The sequence below is a fragment of the Scyliorhinus canicula genome, chromosome 3 (assembly GCF_902713615.1).
Source record: "Scyliorhinus canicula chromosome 3, sScyCan1.1, whole genome shotgun sequence".
NCBI lineage: Eukaryota > Metazoa > Chordata > Chondrichthyes > Carcharhiniformes > Scyliorhinidae > Scyliorhinus > Scyliorhinus canicula.
In genome coordinates this window covers 54,848,869-54,872,425 of record NC_052148.1, presented here as the reverse complement: position 1 = coordinate 54,872,425, position 23,557 = coordinate 54,848,869, and positions in this window count along the sequence as shown.

The window sequence follows — 23,557 nt, the reverse complement described above, 5'->3', positions numbered from 1 at the left end:
GATATGCAAAAATGGTCAGTGACGCTAAATTTTGGACTTTAAACGATCGGAGATGGATATTTGTTTTGGCCCATTTTCAGGCCTGAACTAGGCAATGCACTGAGAGATACACTAGATGCTAAAGCCCAAGACACACATGGGAAATTGGGCCTGTGGCCTAGTCAACCAAATGGCAGTTTATTGCAGATGCCAAATCGTGCAGCCGGAGGCAACTTACCAATTTCACAGGGACAAAATTGGGATGGCTACCTCCTTGGCAATGGCTCTCAGGTAGGTCCTGGAAGAGGGTGGCGATTGAGAGAGGCAGGAAGTTGATCAGCAAGGAGAGAGAGGAGGATTGGGAAAGAGGGATGGGGTAATCAGAAGGGACTCTAAAGATAGTTGGTATGGATAGAAAGTCAGATGAGAGGGAACCAAGCTAATAACAGCACTATTCTTCGGGACTGTAATGGAGCCAAGTTGTTTGGGTCATGAAACGTAACCAGTCTGATTGACACACCTGACGTTCCAGAGTCAAGTGACAATGCCATGAGGCTACCTCTAGAGGCAGGCATCTCAGGTAAGTTCAGTAAGACCTCTCACTGACAACACACTGATGAAGACTGTTATCTTTCTACAGGAAACATGTCATATAAACGTGGATAAAAATAGTTTTTTGAATCCTACAAAAGGAAAATAGAAGACACTGAGAACTCTGTAAGGTTCAAATTTACAAAAAAAGCTGTTGAAAAAAAGCAAAGAAAAAGGTTGCAAAGCAGCATGTGAGAAAGCACAGAAAGACGCACAGAAAAATACAAATCTACAAATAAAAAGCTGCTGAAAAAAGTCCAAAGGAAAAGTGCCCAGCGGCTGCAAATAAACTTGATGGCTGTAAATAAAAAAGATGATGGAAATACTGACAGAGGCAACAAGTAAATTACTGAGTGAGTATAAATGACATCAGTAAATTTTCCAATCCACCTCCAATCCAATTTTAAAATGATGCAAAGCAAAGCTGGCAGTTTTCCACTTACAATGGCAAAACTATGAGAGTACAATAAACTTAACATGCCTGAACCAATAAGATGATCCACAGTCCTCACTTAGCTGGAGAGGGATTGCTACAAAATGTATATCACCCTAAATCTAATAGATGATCAAAGAAAGCAAATGGCAGAGATTTTGAAAGCCTCGAATGCACATTTTGAACCCTGATTGAATGTTGCATATGAATGTTATATATTCAACACTGGAGTTCAGAGTGAAAATAACAGCATTGAATGGTACATCTCGGCAGTAATGCAGCTAGCACAATAATATGTATTAGGACAGATAAAGATTGATCTGATTAAAGATAGATTAGTCTAAGGCATGAGAGACCTCTACTACAAGATGAGAAACTGACACTAAAGAAAGTGATAGACATGTGTTGAAATGTGGAAGTAGTGAAATATCAACTAGAACATATGTATGGCAGAGCAGACCAGTGTATACATTATGCTGAGAGACAGTCCAGGCTGAAAGTATAGAGCAATTGATTTTACAAGGATAATCCTAGAAAGAGAGTATCGAGTGAATAAAAATTGCCAAATAGACACTGATGTATCAAGCAACATAATGACCTTCACTGATCTGTGTTAAATAGCTCAACATTGCGATCTGAAAATTATGCCCTCAAAAGTAAGATTGAGGCTATATGATAGCACAAGTCCAAGAGGACGAATTAGTCTGACAGCTCACCAATGAAATGACAAGAAGGAAGATCTCAAGTTCCAGATCATAGTTGGGATACAACAGCCACTCATCTCAGCTAGAAAAAGTCTAAACCTTCGGCTGGTAACCCTGAATGTGCCAACAGAGAAAGGACAACTAAGTACCCCACAGAAAGGGTAGAAAAGAGTCCAGTGCAAGGGAAACAAAATACTCCAGAGAGAGGGGTACAATATTAAAGTAAACCACAAGGTAGTTGCTGATAACGTCAGTGCAGTAAAATGAACAAGGTGAAGGTAAATGTTCTCCATCGGTGCTGTAATGAGAACAGAACTACCATGAATTCCAGAGGTCAACGAGTTCCAGTGATCACAATGAAACAACAACGGTCACCAAGACAGCAAGGGCCACGGGAACAATCCTCTCCCGCCAAGGAACATCTCCGGGTCCCTGCGCTTTGAGGCAGCAGTGCTAACCACTGTGCAGCTGTGCCGCCCCATGATTCTCTGAGACCCCAAACAAAGTAGCTGGATGGGGTGGAGCACTGGCAGACGACCTGCCAGCAAGGTCACCAACGCAACATTGGAGGCAGTGGCAGCATTTGTGAGCACCAGCTTGCTCCATCAGAGGATGGGGATCCAGTGCTGGGAGAAGATTAATGACCTTTTTCGTGCAGCCAGGGTAACTCAGCCTTCTCATTTGTCCCCACGCACCCATTCACACACTCATCGCACTTCTACAGGATGATCACTCAGGGCCTCAACACTCGTTGTACTGCAACCATCATCCCCCAGTGACTCCTCTAATCCTCACAGCCCACTCGCACCCACTTTCCATGCATGCCAGATATCATTACCATGTGACCTAACACGCATCTTGCCTACATTCTCCCCAGCTGTCTCATTCCAGGATAAACTTGAGCATAATAGACCTGAGCAGGCACAGCCAGCCGGTGTAATGCCCAAGATGAAGACCCTCACTCTATTTGTGGAGAAAGCCCTTCAGCTGGCTGATGAGGAACAGGACCACCTGATTCAAGGGTGAGGTTAAGAGCAAGAAACAGACGTGAGAACCCTCAACACATCCAGCCATGGCACCATCCTCATGACAGATCAGTTCCTTCTATCCTTATGCCCCTGTCCTGCACTAATGCCATCCCATTTCCCTTGAAGGTCAATCAGTTAACCAGCCCGCATCATCTTCACGCCCTCCTGAAATCACAGACCCAAGCAGCCCAGAGGGAAACATCTCAAAGATGAGCATTGAAGAGGCATCACAGATGTCACCCACACCCTACACCAGCGCAGTAACACTCTCAGTGGTGGCATGCGAGGGAGATATCAAGAAATTGGGTTCAGAAATGAGACCCCAATGTAGCAGGCAATTTGGGGTTGAACAGACAGAGGGGAAAAAAACCATGCTAGCACAGAGTCAGACGGATACACCCACACCTGCCCCAGTTACATTGTCCCAGTGGGAATACACAGACTGCCTCAGATCCATTGTTCTTCGGGATTATCCTGTCTGGCCAGCTAGTAGCCCATTACAGAGTCTGATGGCCTCTTTGTCAGTCAATGGGAGGTTAGTTACATATCAATGGCATGGCACTGTTCTTTTGTACCAACAGGTGTGGGGAATCAACCAAGATAAAGATGATAAGTTCAAGTTTGGAATCCCCAGAGAACCTTTGTCTGAGGGGCTGAGCTGAGCTTAGAGAGAGACGGGAAGAAGGAATGCTGTTTTGGAACAGGCTTTGGAAATTGACTGAGAAGATCATGAAAGTTGCGACCGAGGCATGCTTTGGAAAAATGGTTCAGAATGAATGTTCCTACCAGAAGGTAAATTGATTTGTCAATGAAAGTATTGCCTTTATCTGTCTGTGAAAATGGCATGAGAGCTGCATGTTCTGTTACAGTGTTGTTTAATGAAAAATAGTGTGTTAAGGTTAAGAAACTGCAAGTAATCTGTTATTGTTGAGTTGAAGTTTGAAAGTCTAAGTATTGTTTTCTTTTCTTTTAATAATGTTTGTTTATAAAATATCCAAGCCCTATTTCTTATATTATCATTCCTGGAATGAATCAATCTTTCCGTGCCATCTGAAAACTTAAAAAGTTATGCTTCTTGTTTATCTCTTAGCCATTGTTGAGAGCTGATCAGGCGTCTAGAACAGTGGGTACAATTAGTCAGCAGGCTTCTGTGTCACTCACTGGTGAGCACCTCAATGCTGACAATCTACAGCACGGGTTGTTAGCAGATGAAGGTTTTTGTAATAAGGTGCGGGCAGCGATTAAGGATAATGTGGAGTTGAATCAGAATGGGGAGGTGTTGGCGGCCATTTTTTGGGAACCCCTGAAGGCAGTGGTCCAGGAGGAAATTATTTTATTGAAGGCTTGTGCGGATAGGAAAAGAAGGGAGGAACATGACTGTCTGGAGACCCTCTCGTGGAGGTGGACAGAGAGTATTCGAGGGAGGGATTGGTGAGGAGGAAAAAGTTGCCGGGCAGTTTGACAGGTTGACAATGGGGAAGGTGGTAGGGTGGTAGGGCAGAGACGATGTCGCAGGCAGTAATCATAATACTCCTGAAAAAGGGGAAGGACCCGGTGAAATGTGGGTTGTATGGGCCCATATCACTATTGAACACAGATATGAAAGTATTGGTTAAGTTGTTGGCAGGGAGAATAGAGGACGGTATCCCTGGGGTGGTTGTAGGTGTTCAAATAGGCTTTGTGAAGGGCAGGCATCTCGCAAGTAATATAAGACGGCGGTTGAATGTAGTGATGACTCCATCGGGGGCTCTCGTACTGGAGATGGAGTTGCCCTTGGACGCGGAGAAGGCATTTGATCCAGTGAAGTGACAGTACTTGTTCGAGGTTTTGGGAAGGTTTGGGCCAAGATTTGTGGCATGGGTGCGGTTGCTGTATGTGGCGCCAAAGGTGAGTGTGAGGACGAATAATATGAGTTTGCGGACCTTTGACTTACACAGAGGTACGAAGCAGGGCTGTCCACTGTTGCAGTTATTGTTTGTGCTGGCCAAAGAGCCATTGGCGATAGCTCTCAGGGAGTTGGCGGAGTGGCAGGGGATTATGAAGGATCAGAGGGAGAATCGGGTATCGCTCTATGCCGCTGACCTGTTGCTTTAAGTTACCAAAGCAGGTAGCTATAATCAATAGTTTTATTACTGGAACAGATATTTAAAATGAAAATAGAAAGAGACAGGCCAAAACACTTCTTTTATATGTCTGAGTCCACAGCAGTCAAAACTGAAAGCAAAAGCAAAACAAATCTTACAGCTCACAGAGCCGCAGCCAAGCTCCACCCGCACAATGACATAGCCGAAGCCATGTGATAAGACAAAAACCTTTCTTAAAGGAACACTCCCATGACAGGTCCAAGTGGTGAAAATAAATATCCTGCCGAGGTTCTTGCTAATTTTTCAGACTCTCCCAATCTTTATACCAAAGGCCTTTTTTCGGAAATTGGACACGATCATTTCAGACTTTGTATTGATGGGGAAGGTGCCGAGGGGTGGGAGGACCCTGCTACACTGCTTCATTATTATTGGATGGCGAATGTGGATAAGGAATGTGGGAAGGAGAAAGGGTAGAGTGGGTTAGGATGGAGGAGGAATCTTGTAAGGGGTCTAGTTTGAGGGCTATGGTGATGGCAGCGTTGTCAACAGTTCCGAATAGGTATTCAAGGAGCACAGTGGTGCAGTCTACGGTGAAGGTATGGAATCAGTTGAGGAGGCATTTTAAGGTGGAAGGGATGTTGGTGCTAACGTCGCTGTGCGAGAATCATGGGTTTGAACTGGGGCTGGCCAACGTGAGGGATCTGTATTTGGAGGAAGTGTTCTCCAGTCTGGAGAAGCTAAGGGAGAGGATAGAGCTGCCGAGGTGGAGTGAATTCAGGTAACTGCAGGTTAGAGACTTGCATGAAACGTCTGGAGGGGGTGCCCTAGGTTGCCGGGATACACCCTGCTGGAGCGACTGCTGCTCCCGGATATGAAAGGGGAGGGAATAATTGGGGATATATACAAGATGCCGGGGGAGCAGGGAGGCGAGAGGGTGGTGAAGATCAAGGAGAAATGGGAAACAGAATTGGGAGGGGAGATCAATTGGGGAGTATAGAATGAGGCACTGCGAAGGGTAAACGGGACCTCCTCTTGTGCAAAGATGAGCCTGATACAGTTTAAGGTGGTACACAGGGTGCATATGACTCGGGCGAGAATGAGTGGGTTCTTTCAGGGGGTAGCAGATGTGTGTGAGAGGTGTGGGCAGGGCCAGTGAATCACACGCACATATTTTGGTGTGAAAAAAATAGTCTGTCAGGCAGGAGATACGAGGAGCATTGCTCTGTCCTCACTGCAAGTCATCATCATTCTCCTGTATCGTCTGTTTATTGGGCTTCTGCGCCCTGCCCATGAAAGGAGTGATCACGACGAAGACATCCTGCTGACATTTCACAAAGGAGGCAGTCTCAGACATTTTTTCCCACTGTATCACTCCCCAAAGCCAGAGGCTATCAGGGTATCCGAGCCTAACGCCGTATTCGGGCCCTGGCCTGGGGTCCTCCCTCCGCTTCCTCTGGGGATTGCCCCTCAACACTCTCCTCGGCATCCTCCTCACCCAAGGAGATGTGGCAGTCGTCCATCTCCTCTTCATTCAGCTCCTCGTCCGTTGTAGTGCTAGGTCTTGGGACTGTACTGGAGGGCTCACAACCGATCTGTCCAGGCAGCCGATCTTTATCTTTAGCAGGCCTATCATCTGCTCCACCAGTGCACACATTGAAAATGAGCCTCACTGTAATGATGCACTGGAATCATTATCCACCTCCTGAGGGGGTGCCCCTTGTCCCCGAGGAGCCATCCCTCCAGCCACTACTCTCCCTCGTAGATGGAGAACACCCGAGAATGTAGCTATCGTGGTCTCTCCATGGTAAATGAGCACGCACCTACATTGTTATTGAGGATCTGCACATTGAGGGAGTGGAATTCTTTGCTTTTCATGAAGGATGCCCCATTCCGCCATGGGAAACGCAGACTCATGTGCGTGCAGTAAATCAGTTGCGGCACTTTGGGCAGGCCAGCCATGCGGGTGAAGCCCATGGCTCTAGCGTCCTGACTAGCCTAATCCTGGTTGAAGTTTATGTAGTTATGCACCCTTGCAAAAAGGCCACCACCGTTATTCACTTACGTGAGGAACACTGGGAAATGCCGCAGAGGGCCCTCGTGCAGCCCTGAAATAAGCTGTTGGCATAATCGTTAAGCACAGCTGTGACCTTCAGAGCCACTGCCAATGGGTGACCTCCCAACATGTACCTGACCTGGCACAGGTGGTCCACTGTCCCCCGAGACAGACACAGCCGTATCCAATACTGGTTCTCCATCGTCTGGAGATATGTTGTTCTCCTCCAGTACACCCATGCCTGGTAGTGTCTTCTTGGAGCCACCTCAACATGTGGCCCTGCCCCAGTAACTCAGCAGGTTCTGCCACGTTCTCCTCTGCAAGGCGCTGGTCCTGTCCATGTGTAGCTGCATGTTGATGTCCTCTCTCCTGTTCAACTGGAATCAGAAGCCAACTCCAATCGCTCCATCATCCCCACACTCTGAAAACTGAAAAGGATGAAACAAATCTGTGAGCAATGTGGAGTCCTGTCAATGTCCTGACCCATTGCCCTCTCACGACATGAGACATCCACCCATGCACATTCCCCTTTGGAAACATCTTTGCAATGAGCTACACTCCCTTCCTCTCACACACAATGGCCATGTCCCCAAAATAGTCTCTCCCAACTCTGCCTGTTTGATGGACATTTACCTTGGAAAGTCTTAGTGTCCCTCAGAGCCCCTCAAGGGTGAGGACTGAGGGCACTTGTGTACTTTGACTTGGCCTGTGTGCTGACTTCCCGGAGGGCTGAAACACTGCCACAACACTTCTCATTTCAGGGCTGCCTGTTGAGCTCTGTTAGCTTTGCCCCTTGTATTTGGGGCTAAACCTGTGTCACCTCTCTGTTATTGAGAGGTGAGTGCAAGCCATGGAGTTCAATGCTTAGGGAGCTCAGCTCCCAAAGGGTTAACTAATGGATGCCAATCAGTGACAGAATCATGCATTACAATGCTGACTTGATGGGTATAATTGACTTGTCAAGGAAGGATCAGGGATGTTATTAGGAAAGTGGCTTCCTCCTGTGACAGACAAGGCTCATCTGATTAATCACTAGATTCCAATTTCCACTCAGCTTGATCCTTAACTTCAAATTTAATTCCCCAAACTATCATGGGTTGCTGATCAGTCGAACCTTCCATCCTGAACAGTCAGTCACCCATGATAAAATGCCTGAGAGCCTGGACTCCAGGACCATTCGCAGTTGCCTTCCACACCCCTCATGCTCTACAGCTGCACCTTACAGCCTGAGGATAGAAATGGGGAGGAGTAACTATGGCTGGATTCTTCGTCCCCATCATGCCCTCATAGAGCTAATCACCACCCCACGTTAGAGACGCCCACACTGTCGATACAGCCTGCCATTTCACTGGACCCCACCCTTGGACCTCAAAGTTGCCCCGGTGCTGACCCTGTGAATTTACCCACTTCCAGCTGCCACTCCGGAAAGGTTGTCCCTCCAAGGAAACATCACTTCAACATCTTGTTCTTCAGAGGGATACGGCACTAGGAAGTTTTGGCCAAGGGTGGTATCAGGAAAGGTACAGGCTTGGAGGGCCCAATATTACTACCCCAATATTAACTGCGATAATTTTAGTGTGAAAGAAATGGAGGAAACAGAATTCATGTCGTGCATTCAGGGAACATTTTTGACCATGATGTAGCAAGTCCAACAGGAAAAGGCAAGGTTCCAGACTAAGTTCAGGTAAAGAAACTGGGCAAGTGGAAGGAGTGGCATTTAAGAATTTGTGGGTAATCCACAAGTCTAAAAAGTGGGAACTAGGCTTGCTTCTGATGGAGTGGATTTTGTATGGCAATTCTCAAAGATTGTTTTGAGGACACTGCATTCCAAATTGAGGGTACCAAAACTCCAAAAACGATAAATTATTTGCTTCAGAGGCTTCCAAATCTAAGACATGGATGTGGATGATCAATTGACACAAAAGGAAGCAAGATTAAATGGTGAAGGGATTGAATGGTTGATCTATGTGTGGGACATTTATTGTTCCTTCTAGGAAGGGCAGCACGGTAACATTGTGGATAGCACAATTGCTTCACAGCTCCAGGGTTCCAGGTTCGATTCAGGCTTGGGTCACTGTCTGTGCGGAGTCTGCACATCCTCCCGGTGTGTGCGTGGGTTTCCTCCGGGTGCTCCGGTTTCCTCCCACAGTCCAAAGATGTGCAGGTTAGGTAGATTGGCCATGATAAATTGTCCTTGGTGTCCAAAATTGCCCTTAGTTTTGGGTGGGGTTACTGGGTTATGGGGATAGGGTGGAGGTGTTGACCTTGGGTAGGGTGCTCTTTCCAAGAGCCGGTGCAGACTTGATGGGCCGAATGGCCTCCTTCTGCATTGTAAATTCTATGATGATGTGTAACTGACTTGGAAATGCAATCTCTGTCCAAGAAAAGTACATTAAAACATGATACCAAACTAACAGGACAGTAGATAGAGGGGAGACAACATGGACCCAACGAAGAAAGTGTGATGGTTTTGTACCTGGGCTGCACAGTGGCAAATAATATTCAACACAAAGTACTGCATCATGGAAATAAATGTAGGAAGAACTTAGAACCCCTACAGTGCAGAAGGAGGCCATTTGGCCCATCGAATCTGCACTGACCCTCTAAAGTAGAACCCAGCTGGGCCCCATCTCCGCCCTATCCATGCGAAGTTTTGCACATTATCCCTGTGTCTGCGTTGTGCAGAGTAGGTGGATTGGCCATGCTAAATTGCCCCTTAATTAAAAAAATAAAATAATTGGGTATTCTAAATTTTAAAAAAATATGAATAACTAAACACAGTTTTATCCTCTTGTTCGCAAAATACATACTTACATTTCCTGAACTCACTGAGACACCCTTTTCCCAAGGAACACCCTATTTTAGTAACTCTATAGGTCAAATCCAGTTAATAGTTACCACACAATATTGCTTAGGTGACCAAATTTGGGAAAATATCTCTTACTGATTCAGCGAAGGCACAAAACTATGTCTTTTAGAGGACAATATCTGCAACCTGCCTTGGCTCTAAATATTAGCTGGAACAGACTTGAATCACAGATGGAACTGGCCTGTTTGATGGAAAAGTAGCCTTCTTCCCCAATGATGGTTCTAGCAGTTATACTATTAAATCGTTTTGATATTCCCCTCTTGTGGATTCTGCTGTCTACCTCATTCACAGTCCTTGCCTTTAGATGTTATCATTTGTATAGCCCCACTGATCTCTCATAAGCAATCCTTCTAATATGATCATTCACACCTCAATGCCGCTAAACTCCTGCTAATCTTATTACTTTTCTTTATATTATTTTCAGCTCGAATTCACTGTTAGTCTTGTTAACTTCCCACATTCCTGACACTATCTTCATATTATTTCCTTTTGTAATAACAGCTTTTAATTAAATTATAAGAATTTGGAGTACTGTCATTGTACCACCCATGCTGACTTTAAATTATCCGTGATTTTCTTTAAAAAATGCAAAGATTCATTCTAAATATTTTGAGGCACAAAAAAAGAAAAAGACTCATTTTTGGGCATAAGGGTTACAGTTTGTGATCAGGCAATTTGCATACTTTGTATTGCCTCCTCATTTCCATAAATCTCAGTGTGACTATACAGTCAGCTGGCCACAAGCAAAACCTGAAACCTAACAGCTAGCTTCCACCACTTAAAGGGAATCTGTCCCTCTGCGTTCTTCACAAATGAAGCGCTGGAGGCCTTGATTCTGTAAGTTCACAGGAAGAGAGACACCAATTTTCTGTGGGGAGCCAACAGCCTCTCAAGGATAGCCCTCCGAAAAGAGTTGTAACAGGTTGTCAGGGAAGTCAATGGTCCAGAAAGTTGTTTAATGATCTATGTGAGCAGTCAAGGTCAGCAATGGTATCTTCACATGGCAATGCCCAAGAACCATACCACCAACCTCTCACACTTCTATGGTCTTAATGGAAGTGGCTGAGAGATAGGGCTGAATTTTCGCTCCTGAGTCAGGATCCCAGAGTTGGGAAAATTCCCTACTCAGCAAACCCGGCCTGGGATAAAGAGCATGGATGGTCCAGATTATGTTCTGGGATATCTCTCCCCCCCCCCCCCCCCCCCCCCCCCCCCCCCCCCCCCCCCCCCGCCCCCTCTCGCTGACTTAACTGTCCTGGAAGATACCAATGAACAGTTTCTATCTCCGGGCGAACCCTTCCATCAACCCCCTTAAGATAAATTAAATTTTCTCCAGCCGAAGGAAATCCTCGAGGTCACTCACCCATACTCCCGGCTTCGGAGGCTCCGAGTCCCTCTAGCCGAACAGGATCCATCTCCGGGCTACCAGAGAAGCAAAGGCCAGAACCTCAGCCTCCCTCATCCCCTGGACTCCCGGGTCAATAGAACTCCATTGTTAAGAAAATAATAGCAGGGCATTCAGAAATTCAGAATACAATCAAGCAGATTTAACATTGTTATACGAAAAGGAAATTTATTAGAGTTCTTTGGGGATGTAACAAGCAGGGTGGATAAAGAGGAAACAGTAGTTGTAGTGTATTCAATATCAAATGCATTTGATAAGATGCCACAAAAAAGATTACTGCACAAAATTGAATTAAATAATCTAAAATAATCTTTATATGTGTCACAAGTAGGCTTATACTAACACTGCAATGAAGTTACTGTGAAAATCCCATATTCGCCACACTCCAGTGCCTGTTCGGGTACACTGAGGGAGAATTCAGAATGTCCAATTCACCCAACAAGCATGTCTTTCGGGACTTGTTGGAGGAAGCCGGAGCACCCGGAGGAAACCCACGCAGATACAGGGAGAATGTGTTGACTCCGCACAGTTAGTGACCCAAGCCGCAAATTGAACCCGGGTCCCTGGTGCTGTGAAGAAACAGTGCTAATTACTGTGCTACCATGCCGCTCATGGTATTGAGTTCATGGTGTTGAGGGGAATGTATCAGCATAGAAAGAGGATTCGCCAACTCGCAGAAACCAAAAAATGGGCATTCAAGGGTTATTTTCTGGTTGACAAACAGTAACTAATGGGGTGCCACAAGGATTAAGGTTGGGCTGTCAACTATTTATAACAGATGCTAATGATTTGGAAGGAGGGACTGACTGCAGTGCAGCCAAATTTGCTGATTATACAAAGATTGGTAGAAAGGTAAGTTGTAAGGAGGATACAAAGAGCCTGCAAAGAGATATAGATAGGTTTAGTGATTGGGGAAAAACTGGCAGATGGAGAGCAATGAGTGTAAATGACTTGTTATGTACTTTGGCAGGAAATGTTATTTAAATGGAGAGAGATTACAGAATACTGAGGGAGAGAGGAATTTGGGTGCCCTTGTGAATAAATCACAAATATTTAGCATGCATGATGTGTTCTGCTATGAGGACTCAGATGAAGGGCGCTATCTAACCAAGTTTGTTCTAAGTGTGGTGGCGAGTGGGAAATTCCTGGAGTTTCCTGGCAGCCGTCCCGGCAAGACTGTCACCAATATCTAATGTTAATTAGGCCACTTAATGGATCCCCACAGACTTCACGCCGCGAATGACTGTCCCCTCGGCTGATTTGCCGGGACCGTGCTTGGCAGCTCTCCGTTGATGAGCACTTAAACCGGTCCCACAGAGCAAACCCCAGACCGCACGCAGCCATGCCCCCAAAGAGACTAGCTCCACGATTCAGTGATGTCAACCTGACCAGACTAATGGACACAGTGGAGTCAAGATGGGACGCCCTGTTCTTCTGAGGGGGTCGGAGGGTAATCCACAGGGCAGCCAGTGCGGCCTGGGAGGCAGTGGCAGGGACCGTCAGCTCGGGGAGTGTGACAGTGAGGATCACCACCCTGTGCCACAAGAAGCTGAACAACCTCCACCGGGCCGCACGTGTGAATTGTCATTGGCTGCCTGGCATCGGTCCCGCATGCCACCCCCGGGGCCCCGCCAACGTTATCTCGACACAGCTGTCATCCCCACCCTCTACTGATGCAGAGACACACACCCTGGTGGGTGATTTAGTGGACAGGTTTCTGGAGCACAATCTGGTGAGCACCACATAGCTGCAGATGCACATCAGGAGGAGGCAGGAAAGTCCAGTGGAGGCAGCAGTCAGAAGGCATTGCTGAGGCGATCTTGATAGTGTCCCAGTCGCTGAGGACCATGTTCCAGACATAGGTGGATATTGGCGAGCCATTGCGGAGCATGGTCTGCTCACAGAGGAGTATCGCTGAGGGCATCAACACCATGGTGTAAACATTGGGGAGTCACCAGGGCTGGAAGAGCCAGATTATGCAGGGGCGTATGGGCACTGATTGGGAGGAGGCAGAGCTGGAGGCCAACCCGGAACAATCCGACAAGGGGACAACGGCTGTCACCAGCCCTTACCAGTCCACCACCCCTGACAACGGTGCATCTTGGGGTAGCGTGCGGAACCATGGTGACACGGCAAGCCATGTGCCACCAGCAAGACGGCAGGGGAACTACAGCCCCAAGTCCTCCAGAGGACGCCGGCCAGGGGCATCAAAGGCCACAGGTTGTGATAGGCAGTTGGCTGCCTCCACCTTGATGTGCATTCTGGGGAATCACCTAGACGTGGTGGTAGAGTTCAGAGGGCTAGGAGGATTGAGGATCACTGAGAGGATACTTGTGGGGAGGGGGTTTGGCACTGTTAGTAGCTAGGGACAGTTAGGGTCACTATTATACTTGTAAACCATGAAAAGTACATTGCACCCGAGAATGCAAAGCCTCTGTCACGTTATTCCTCACTGCAGGCCTGCCTTCACCTTCCTTCCCCGTTTGTCCACCGCCCTCCTTTGGCCCCAACTCCCTGGCTCCCTGCTATGGGAACTGGGCCCCCTCCACCACAAGGCATACCACCTGCAGATGATAGGTGTGAGCACGCACACTGTAGACAGATAGATGTTATTCAATGGCATAGATTGAGGAGGAACAGAGCTTAGCCCACAGCAGGCTATCATCACCCTCCAGCCTTTGACATTGACTTGCTGACAGTGCCGACACAGGCCCATCACCCTGGAGTGAGGTAACACAGGCCTTGGGAGGATGGAAAAGGGCAATGGGGGAGAGTGGGGGGGGGGGGGGGGGGGCAGGAGGCTGATGATGAATGGCTGGGTGGGGGAATTGCCAAGGGGGCGTGGAAGGGGAAGGGGCAGGAGGGCAGGTTGAAGCAGACCGGTTTTGGGGGGGGGGGGGGGAGGATCAGGATGGAGAGAATGGTGGGTGGGAAGGGGAGAGATGACAGAAGAAGCCATGTCCTATGTGAAACGGGTGAGGATGAGGGTCTCCCTTGTCCTCTAGGCATGCTGGACCCTTGCCGGCGCTGCCTGTCCTCCATCCTCCGGCTGGTCCAACAGGCTCGTCCTCTAGCCCTTCCTAGTTGCCCTGCTGCTGTGCCAAGTTGTGGAGGGCACAGCAGACCACCACAAAGGAGACGACCCTCTAGGGGGTGTACTGCAGTGCACCACCAGAGTGATCAAGGCATTGGAACTGCATCTTGAACAGTCGAACGCATCATTCAGCTTGAGTGGTCACATGGGCCTTATTATATTGGATCTTGCATCGATCTCCGGCCTCCGTTCTGGCGCCATGAACCAGGTCATAAGCAGGGACCCCTTATCCCAAAAAAAAACAACTGGTCACGCTGGGCTGTCCCTCAAAGATGCTGGGAATGTCCGATTGCCCCAGGATGTGCTATTGGTTGCACACAAGCTGGACGTTCAGGGAACCTGCTGCCTAGGTATCTTATCAAAGAATCATAGAAGGAGGCCATTTGTCCCATTGTGTCTGCACCGGCCCTTGGAAAGAGCAGCCTACTTAAGCCACCCCTCCACCCTATTCCCTGTAACCCAGTGACCTCACCTAATCTTTTTTGGACACAAGGGCAATTTATCATGGCCAATCTACCTACTCTGCACATCTTTGGACTGTGGGAGGAAACCAGAGCACCCGGAGGAAACCCACGCAGACACGGGGAGAACGTTTAGACTCCGCACAGACAGTGAACCAAGCCAGGAATCAATCCTGGATCCCTGGAGCTGTGAAGCAGCTGTGTTAACCACTGTGCTACCGTGCCACCCATCTTGTTGTGCTTGGTCCAGGTCAAAGTTTATATTATTGGCTGCCGAAGGCAAACAGAACATCCATGACTTCACGGATGCACTCGAGCCCTGGAATGATTCAGAGACATAAATGTTCAAGGCTGCAGTGACCTTGACAGCAAAAGGGAGCGTGTTGCCTCTTCCCCCATGTGGTGCCAAACCCATAAAAGCATGGCATAGGTGCTGCACTGTCTCCTTGTTGAGATGGAGCCTCCAGCGGCACATGCTGTCCATAATTTGTTCGAAAGACCAGCGACGCCTGTACACATCGGGCCGTTGCCGGTCTCCCCCTCTGTTTCCTTCCACTGCCTGATGGGCGGCTGGGTCCTCAGGTTGTGGGGCGGGGGTCTTACATGTGGCTGCCACATCAAGTCTTTATCAATGCTGCTGCCGCTGTCTTCTCCAGCGTCTGGCCGTCTAGCCTGCCACCATCACTACGATGGCAGATTCCACAAGGTCCATGATATCATCCATAATGTGATATCTGTAAGGAATTGGAGATGGCGAGAGACTGACGATCGGCTATTGCTTCCACCCTGGATTCCCCAGGCGAACCCTACCCTCACGTCCCCTGACAACCCTCAGGCTGCCATCCAAACCGCCCTGCACATGTATCCCCGGCCACAGCAGTGTTCCAGAATCCGGACCCCAGACCCCAGACACCTGCTGAGAACATTACCTGAACCAAGAGCTGGTTCTCTCTCTGATCCACATACCCACCATTTGGATGTGGGGATGTCCCCTGTGTCCCTGTGTGGTGGCCCAACTCTTCGGTGTTCTAATGTTGGCTGCTGCCTCTGTTGTTGATGTTCAAGCACAGTGTCCAGGCCTCACAGCCTGATTGGGATGCTAGGCAGTAACAACCGCCTGCGACCAGCAGCAGCCCTAGGGTTGCTGGCGCCCCGGGCAAGCTGAACTTCGGCGCCCTTACAAGTGACAATTTTAAAGGCCTCCAGCACTGCGCTCCATCACCTTTCCCCGCTGCGGATAGCCTTTTCCTGCTCCCCTCGGCGGCCCTCCTCCTGTCGAGGACCCTCCGTGCAGCCACTGCCTCACACAGACACTGAGCAGCCGCCAGCGGCTGAACCAGACCGGCAGGCGGCCGAGGCCAATCAACATGGCGGCCGCACAGGGGGCGGGGCCGGGGCCGGGGCTGAAGGAGCACCCCACGTGAATCCGGGCTGCGCGTGGGCAGCTACTGAGCATGCGTAGCTGCCATCAAGCGGAGGCAACATGTTGCAAATGCGCAGATCGTCCTTAGAATCTTACAACCTCAGTACTGATGGCGCCCCCTAGCACATGGCGCCCCGGGCGACTGCTTGAGTTGCCGGTACCTTGAGCCGGCCCTGCCTGCGACATGGCACATATGCCGATGGTGATCCACTTGAGAGCTGTGAAGTGACTCGCATTACCAATATTGCCAATTCCCTATCAGCAATAGCTTTCAGCTATGCAGCCAGAGGCCGCCACGGTCAATGGAAGTTAGAATAGAATTAGAATAATCTTTATTGTCACAAGTAGGCTTACATTAACACTGCAATGATGTTAGTGTGAAAAGCCCCTAGTCGCCAAATTCCGGCGCCTGTTCGGGTACACAGAGGGAGAATTCAGAATGTCTAAATTACCCAATAGCACATCTTTTGGGACTTGTGGGAGGAAACCGGAGCACCCGGAGGAAACCCACGCAGATACAAGTAGCACGTGCAGACTCCTCACAGACAGTGACTCAAGTCAGAAATTGAACCTGGGACCCTGGGATGTTGTGAAGCAACAGTGCTAACAGTGGCCAGCACCATATTACCACGGACAGGGTTCTGTCCTGGGTGTGTCGGTGGGACGGACAGGCAGCAGTTGGGGCTGCTCCCGTTATGGGTATACTATCCAGGGGGGTGGAATGCCGGGCCCGCAGGTGCTGGCTCACCCCCACCCCCCCTCCACCCCCAGTCCAGGTGTGACCTTCCACTGATGGCGGGTGGCCCTCCTGACCGAGCCCATTCCCTGTTCCCCCCCAGGAGGCTCCACTCCCCCTACCCCGCACACTGGGGCAGTGGTCTCAGTGCCCCAGGCTGACTGTCTGATTTCCAAGATGGTTACTCACCTCCCTGGATCCCCACGGCAGCTACTCCGCAAGCTTCATGTTTTTCATTAGGTGTCCTGAACAGCGCCTGCATGACCGTTCGCTGGGGAGCCGGTTGGGTCATGGGCGGCCATAATCGGGGTCCTTCCCTTAATGGGATGTAGATTGGTGATTATTGGTTTCTCCCCACGCCATGGCGGGATCCTGATCTCGCCAACGGGATTGGGCCGGTTAGATAGGAAACCAATAGCTGCCCGCCATGGTTCCCAACTTTGGCCTGTCCTGCTATCTCACTGGCCCATTTGTTCTCTTGACTGGCAGTGGTACCATGGGGCATAACCTTGCTCAGGATGACAGCATTCATGTTCCCATCAATGCCACTCTACATGCCCTTTGCTGTTGTTCATCAGCCAGCCAGCTTGAACTGCTGCCCCTATAGTTCGAGGTCGCAGGCCACCTGAAGCCTTCCTCACTAAAATGTAGTTACCATTAAGAAGCCACGTTACAGAACTCAGTAGTACTATATAACAGCACTAAGGCAGGTAAAGGCACCTGCAAGACAGGGACTAGGGGAATGCACAAGGGTGAATCGGTTATTTCTGCTTGTATAATTGGATGTGTTATTGGAAGAAGATATTAATGAGAAATTTCCCGTGGGTGACTTTTATTGTCGGATTGTGGAAAAGAGGATTTTTATTTTCAGATGGTGTCCAGTGGCATACCTCAGGAATCAGTACTAGATTCCTTGTTGGTCAAGGTATATATAAATGATGTAGATGAGAATGTGGGGGGAATGATAAGTATGTTTACATAAAGATTGGCAAGGTGGTTAATTGGGAGGAAGAGGAAGATTGACATAAAGATTGGCAGGGTGATTAATTGGGAGGAAGAATATCTTAAATTGCAGGAAGATATAGACAGGTTGGTCAGATGGGCATCAAAGAGCCCTCGCAAAACTGGAGTTAATGAGAATCAGGGGGAAAACTCTCCATTTTAGAACTCTCCAACTCTCCATTGGTTGGAATCATACCTGGCACAAAGTAAGATGGCTGTGATGGTTGGAGGTCAATCTTCTCAGCCCCAGCACATTACTGCAGGAGTTCCTCAGGGTAGTGTCCTAGGCCCAACCATCTTCAGTTGCTTCATCAATGACCTCCCTTCCATCATAAGGTCAATATTGGGGATGTTTGCAGATGACTGCACAATGTTCAGCACCATTCGCAACTCTGTAGATAATGAAGCAGTCCATGTCCAAATGCAGCAAGACCTGGGCAATATCTGTCACATTTGCATCATAAAAGTGCCAGGCAATCACCATCTTCTGCAAGAGAAGATCTAACCACCACCCCTTGATATTCAATGGCATTACCACCACTGAATCATCCACAATCAACATCCTGGGGGTTACCATTGATCAGAAACTGAACTGGACTAGCCATGTTAATACTGTAGCTAAAGGGGCAGGTCAAACCTAGGAATTCTATGACGAGTAACTCACCTCCTAATCCTGCAAAGCCTATCCACCATCTTCAAAGTACAAGTCAGGAGAGTAATGGAATACTCTCCCCTTGCCTGGATGAGTGCAGCTCCCACAAGACTTAAGAAGCTCAACACCATCTAGGACAAAGCAATCCGCTTGATTGCTCCCTTTTCCAGAAACATTCAAACCCTTCACCACCGATGAACAGTGGCAATCGTGTGTTCCATCCACAAGATGCACTGCAGTATCTCAGCAAGGTTCCTTACAACCACTACCACCCAGAAAGACAAGAGCAGCAGATACCTGGGAACCCCACCACCTGGAGGTTCCCTCCAAGTAACTCACCACCCTGACTTGGAAATATGTCACCGCTCTATCGCTGTCGCTGGGGCAACGTCCTGGAACTCACTCTTTAACAGGCAGCACGGTAGCACAGTGGTTAGCACAACTGCTTCACAGCTGCTTCACAGCTCCAGCGTCCTAGGTTTGATTCCCGGCTTGGGTCACTGTCTGTGCGGAGTCTGCACGTTCTCCCCGTGTGTGCGTGGGTTTCCTCCGGATGCTCCGGATTCCTCTTACAGTCCAAAGAAATGTAAGTTAGGTGGATTGGCCCATGCTAAATTGCTGTTGGTATCCAAAAAGCTGAGGTGGGGTTACTGGGTTACGGGGATAGGGTGGCGGCGTGGGCTTAAGTAGGATGCTCTTTCCAAGGGCCGGTACAGACTCGATGGGCCGAATGGCCTCCTTCTGCACTGTGGTTTCTGTGATTCTATGATTAGCGTTGTTTAAGGGGTGATTGTAAGTTATTTTCTGGTGTGAATTTAAGATATTTTAATACTATGTCAGTAATAAACTTTGCTTTAATATACCATATCCCTATTTTGTGAAATCACTCATGGAGCGAGGTATCCTTTCCTCACAGTCTTACAAAATTAAACTAAAATATTGGCGTTTCAGTCTAGTATCCTAGCCACTGTTGGGGTCTGGTCTATAATCGTAATACAATTTTTCTTGAAATTGTGATGAGGCGAATTATTCTTGCGATGTTTACAATGTTAGTACAGCTGTCAGTAGAGAGCATTAAACATTTTACTCAGAAGAAAAGCTCTCTACTTCGTCTGCTATAGATTTCACTTTAACGATGATCTTTGTCTTTCGTGTTATGAAATGGAATAAACTTGAAGAGCAGTTACCAGCAGACACAACCATACATTAAACAATGAGTTTGGGCTTCTATTCGGTGACCGCCTATTTGAAAGGAATGTCCAATATGAGCCCCATAAATCTTTGTATCTTGTTTCCTTTTGTTCTTGTTACTTATCCTTCATGTGTCTTGCTCAGAGGTAACTGAGAAGTAGACATTTTGTAAAACAAATGACCTCTTCAAGGAGATCATGAAATTTTCATACAGGAGTTATGTGTAAGAAATATTTGCATTTCTACAGCACGTATGCAGCACTATGACACTCTCAGACAAAACCTGGTTCCATGCTGAAATTAGGGCTGAGGCTTGTATCCAATTCCTACTGACTCAGAGACAGAAATGCGATCAACTGAGGGAAAATACCCTCTTACATTTCACTTGAATATATTTCCATTTTGATTCAATAGAATTTTATTTCCAATGTCTTTATCTTGAATATGGCGAGTCCTGGGTCCTGCTAAGAGATGGATGCCATGGTTTCAGTGCACTGTTTGGCGCTTTACCCTCATGGGAGTCTGGAAACTCTGGGTGGGATTCTACAGACCGCCAGCCACGTTTTCCTGGGCGGCAGCCCTCGCTGGCAGCAGGATTCTCCATTCCTGCCCCCTGCCAATGGGATTTCCCATCATGTCCACCCCACACCACCGGCAAACCTGCGGGTGTGGGTGCACTGCCGGCGCAACGGAGAATCCTGTCAGCGGAGAATCCAACTAATGAGTGAGACATCAGAATGGAGCCAAAATAATCTTCACATGACTTTTACAGACATTTTCCCTCACACCTCTGTAAAGCACCTTAGGAATTTTTTTGTATGTACAAGGCCCAATGCAAACACAAATTGTTCATTGTGTTGCACTCAAATTTAGGATTTTTTCTTGCCTAACCCAGGGTTGTAGAGGCTAAATGCATTCCCAACCATCTACCTTGGCTGGGATCATCGAACAAAATTCTATGTTATTATGAACTATGGATGTTAATATCATTTGCTTCCATTGAAAATTTTGGTCAATATTGCAAGCTAAAATGGAGCACAATTAACCAAGTAAGGAATTAATTGCTGTATATGGCGAGCTAATAGAATGCCTTTTATTTTCATCTATTTCTTGATTCACAACAATTATTATTATGATTGTGGCATGTTTCCTGTGACCCCTGACCTTGTTATCTCAATTTACAGGCTGAGTCATGTGTTCGTTACAGACAAAAAGTGGAGAATTACAAAGATCATTATTTGCACTGCTATCAAAAAAAAACTCCTTAGCAATCAAGGAATCTTGAAATCTTGGGAGACCTTTAATGGCAGATGAAAAACCTTTGTATGGCATAGGTAGCAAAGCCAATTAAATGCATCATTGAGGAATTAAAACATGCTGCACACATGAACACCGCAACGGGTGCAACAAGCATAGTAATGGTATTATTGGATCTGCAGCTGTTGTATTGTACCTAAGAAATACTAGCCCGCGGAGATTACAAAATGGCAGTTAACTGCCTTGGACTATTGTAATCTACAAGATTATCCCATTAATCATTCGTGTCACTTGGGTATCGAGGTTCAGAAAGCTGTCTTTTTCATGGCTACAATGACTTCAAAAATGCAGTCAGGGGATTTTAGCTCATTAAAAGAAGATCTGAAACAAAATATGTAACTTATGCAATGAAAGCCCTGTTTTGGTTTATATTGCACTGTCTACTTTGCAGCATTTGCTTATTCAGTATTGTATACACAATTAATCTTTATTATCCTCCATCAGTCATCTAAAATGTGGCTTCACTCAGTGAAAATCATTCTTGTTCCGAACAATAATATAATCCCCTCCCCATTATAGTATCACAAAGCTCACCCATTCATATTAAGTTGACCCCTTATCTCCTCACAGACGAATTTAGCAAATTAAAGTTCCCTCAATACAATTAATGTTACAAAGTGTATTTTATATAAAGGGTAAGACAGCTGCTGAAGCTTTGCCTGATATTTGCCTCTGTTAAGTCTTAGAAATCAGTGAATAGATCTTCAATTCTTACATGAATAAAGGGGCTGTTTAGCTCACAGGGCTAATCGCTGGCTTTGACAGCAGACCAAGGCAAGCCAGCAGCACGGTTCAATTCCCGTAACAGCCTCCCCGAACAGGCGCCGGAATGTGGCGACTAGGGGCTTTTCACAGTAACTTCATTTGAAGCCTACTCGTGACAATAAGCAATTTTCATTTTTTCATTTCATCGTTTGGAGTAAATAATAAGATTTAAAAAGTGTTCCGTTTGCTTTATACTTTCTTTTCTTCTTCAGCCTTCCTAATCTGTAACTCACAAAAAGTAAATGTAGGCTATTCAGCCCCTCAAGTTTGTTTTGCTAGACCATGGCAGATCTGTCATGTGTCTTAAATGTGGTACAACTGCTGCAATGGTTCATATGGTTGATTTTCCTTTGAATGTAATGAAAGGAAAGCTTATAAAATCATAAAAGCTTATAATGAGCCTAGCTGATTCTTTTCCCCTTTATCTCCCATCTAAAACATGTGTTTTAACCTATGAAAATTATTCTTTTACAGAACAATAAAAAAACCCGACTCAATCTTGATATTGATGTCTCACTCTAAATGTTAATGAGTAAATTATTTTTATCTTTTTATTTAGATTTTTCTCTTTTTGATTACAGAATTTATCAATGTATTTCTTAATCCTCCAATGATTTTTTTTTCAAAATATCTTTTTATTGGCATTTCTCATATTTATAAACAGTTGTATATATACATCACATTTTTCTCGCCCGCGCTAATTTCCTTTATTATGCAGAGAGGTTTATTTTGTCCTTCGTTTAACTAACCCTATGTGTATTTTGTTGCCCTCTGGATCGGTCTATGGTTCCTCCCCCTTCCCCGTTGTCCCCTCCTCCTCCCTCTCCCCCCCGGCTTCGGCTGTGCTTTTATTTTATGTTCCGGACAGAATGAAAAAAAAAGGGGAGGAAGACAACCCCCCATCTCTCGTGGTTGCCTCACCTTCCTTTCCCGCCCCCCCTCCCCCCGCCCCCCGGCATGCGCAGTCTTTTGGTACCACATCTATCTAGGTGTTTTAAAAAAAATTCTTATTAGCTTACTCCTCGTTGCTGGCCTCGAGCAGGTTTTGGAACAGCCTGACAAACCGCCCCCAAGGGTCCAGGAAGCCTTCCTCTGACCTCGGATGTCGTACTTAATCTTCTCCAGGTGGAGAAATTCCGAAAGGTCAGCGAGCCAGTCTGCAGCTGTGGGTGGTGCTGCCGATCGCCTGCCGAGCAGGATTCTCCGGCGAGCGATTAGAGAAGGGCATAGGCCCCCTTCCCCATGTGTAACTCTGGCTGCTCCAATACCCCAAAGTTTTCCACTATTGGGCATGGCTTCACCCTCACTCCCACAACCCTGGGCATTGCCTCGGAAAAGGCTGCCCAGAACCCAGCAAGTTTGGGACAAGACAAAACATGTGGGTATGGTTGGCCGGGCCCCTCTGGCATCGTTCACATTTGTCCACCACCTCCGGGAAGAACCTGCTCATTCGGGTTCTGGTCAGGTGCGCTCTGTGCACCACTTTGAGCTGCATTAGGCTGAGCCTTGCGCAGGAGGAGGTTGAGTTAGCCCTGCTCAGTGCTTCGCTCCAGAGTCCCCACCTTACCTCTGTCCCCAGCTCGTCCTCCCATTTTTGTCTGGTCCCGTCCAGTGGAGTCCGGGCTCTGTCCAGTAGCTGTCTGTATATTTTCCCACATAGCACCCCCCCCCCTTCTCGTTGCTTGTGCCTATCAGTTCCTCTAGCAGTGCATTTTCTGGGTCCCCGGGGTACCCTACTGTCTCTTTGCGGAGGAAGTGTTTTATTTGGAG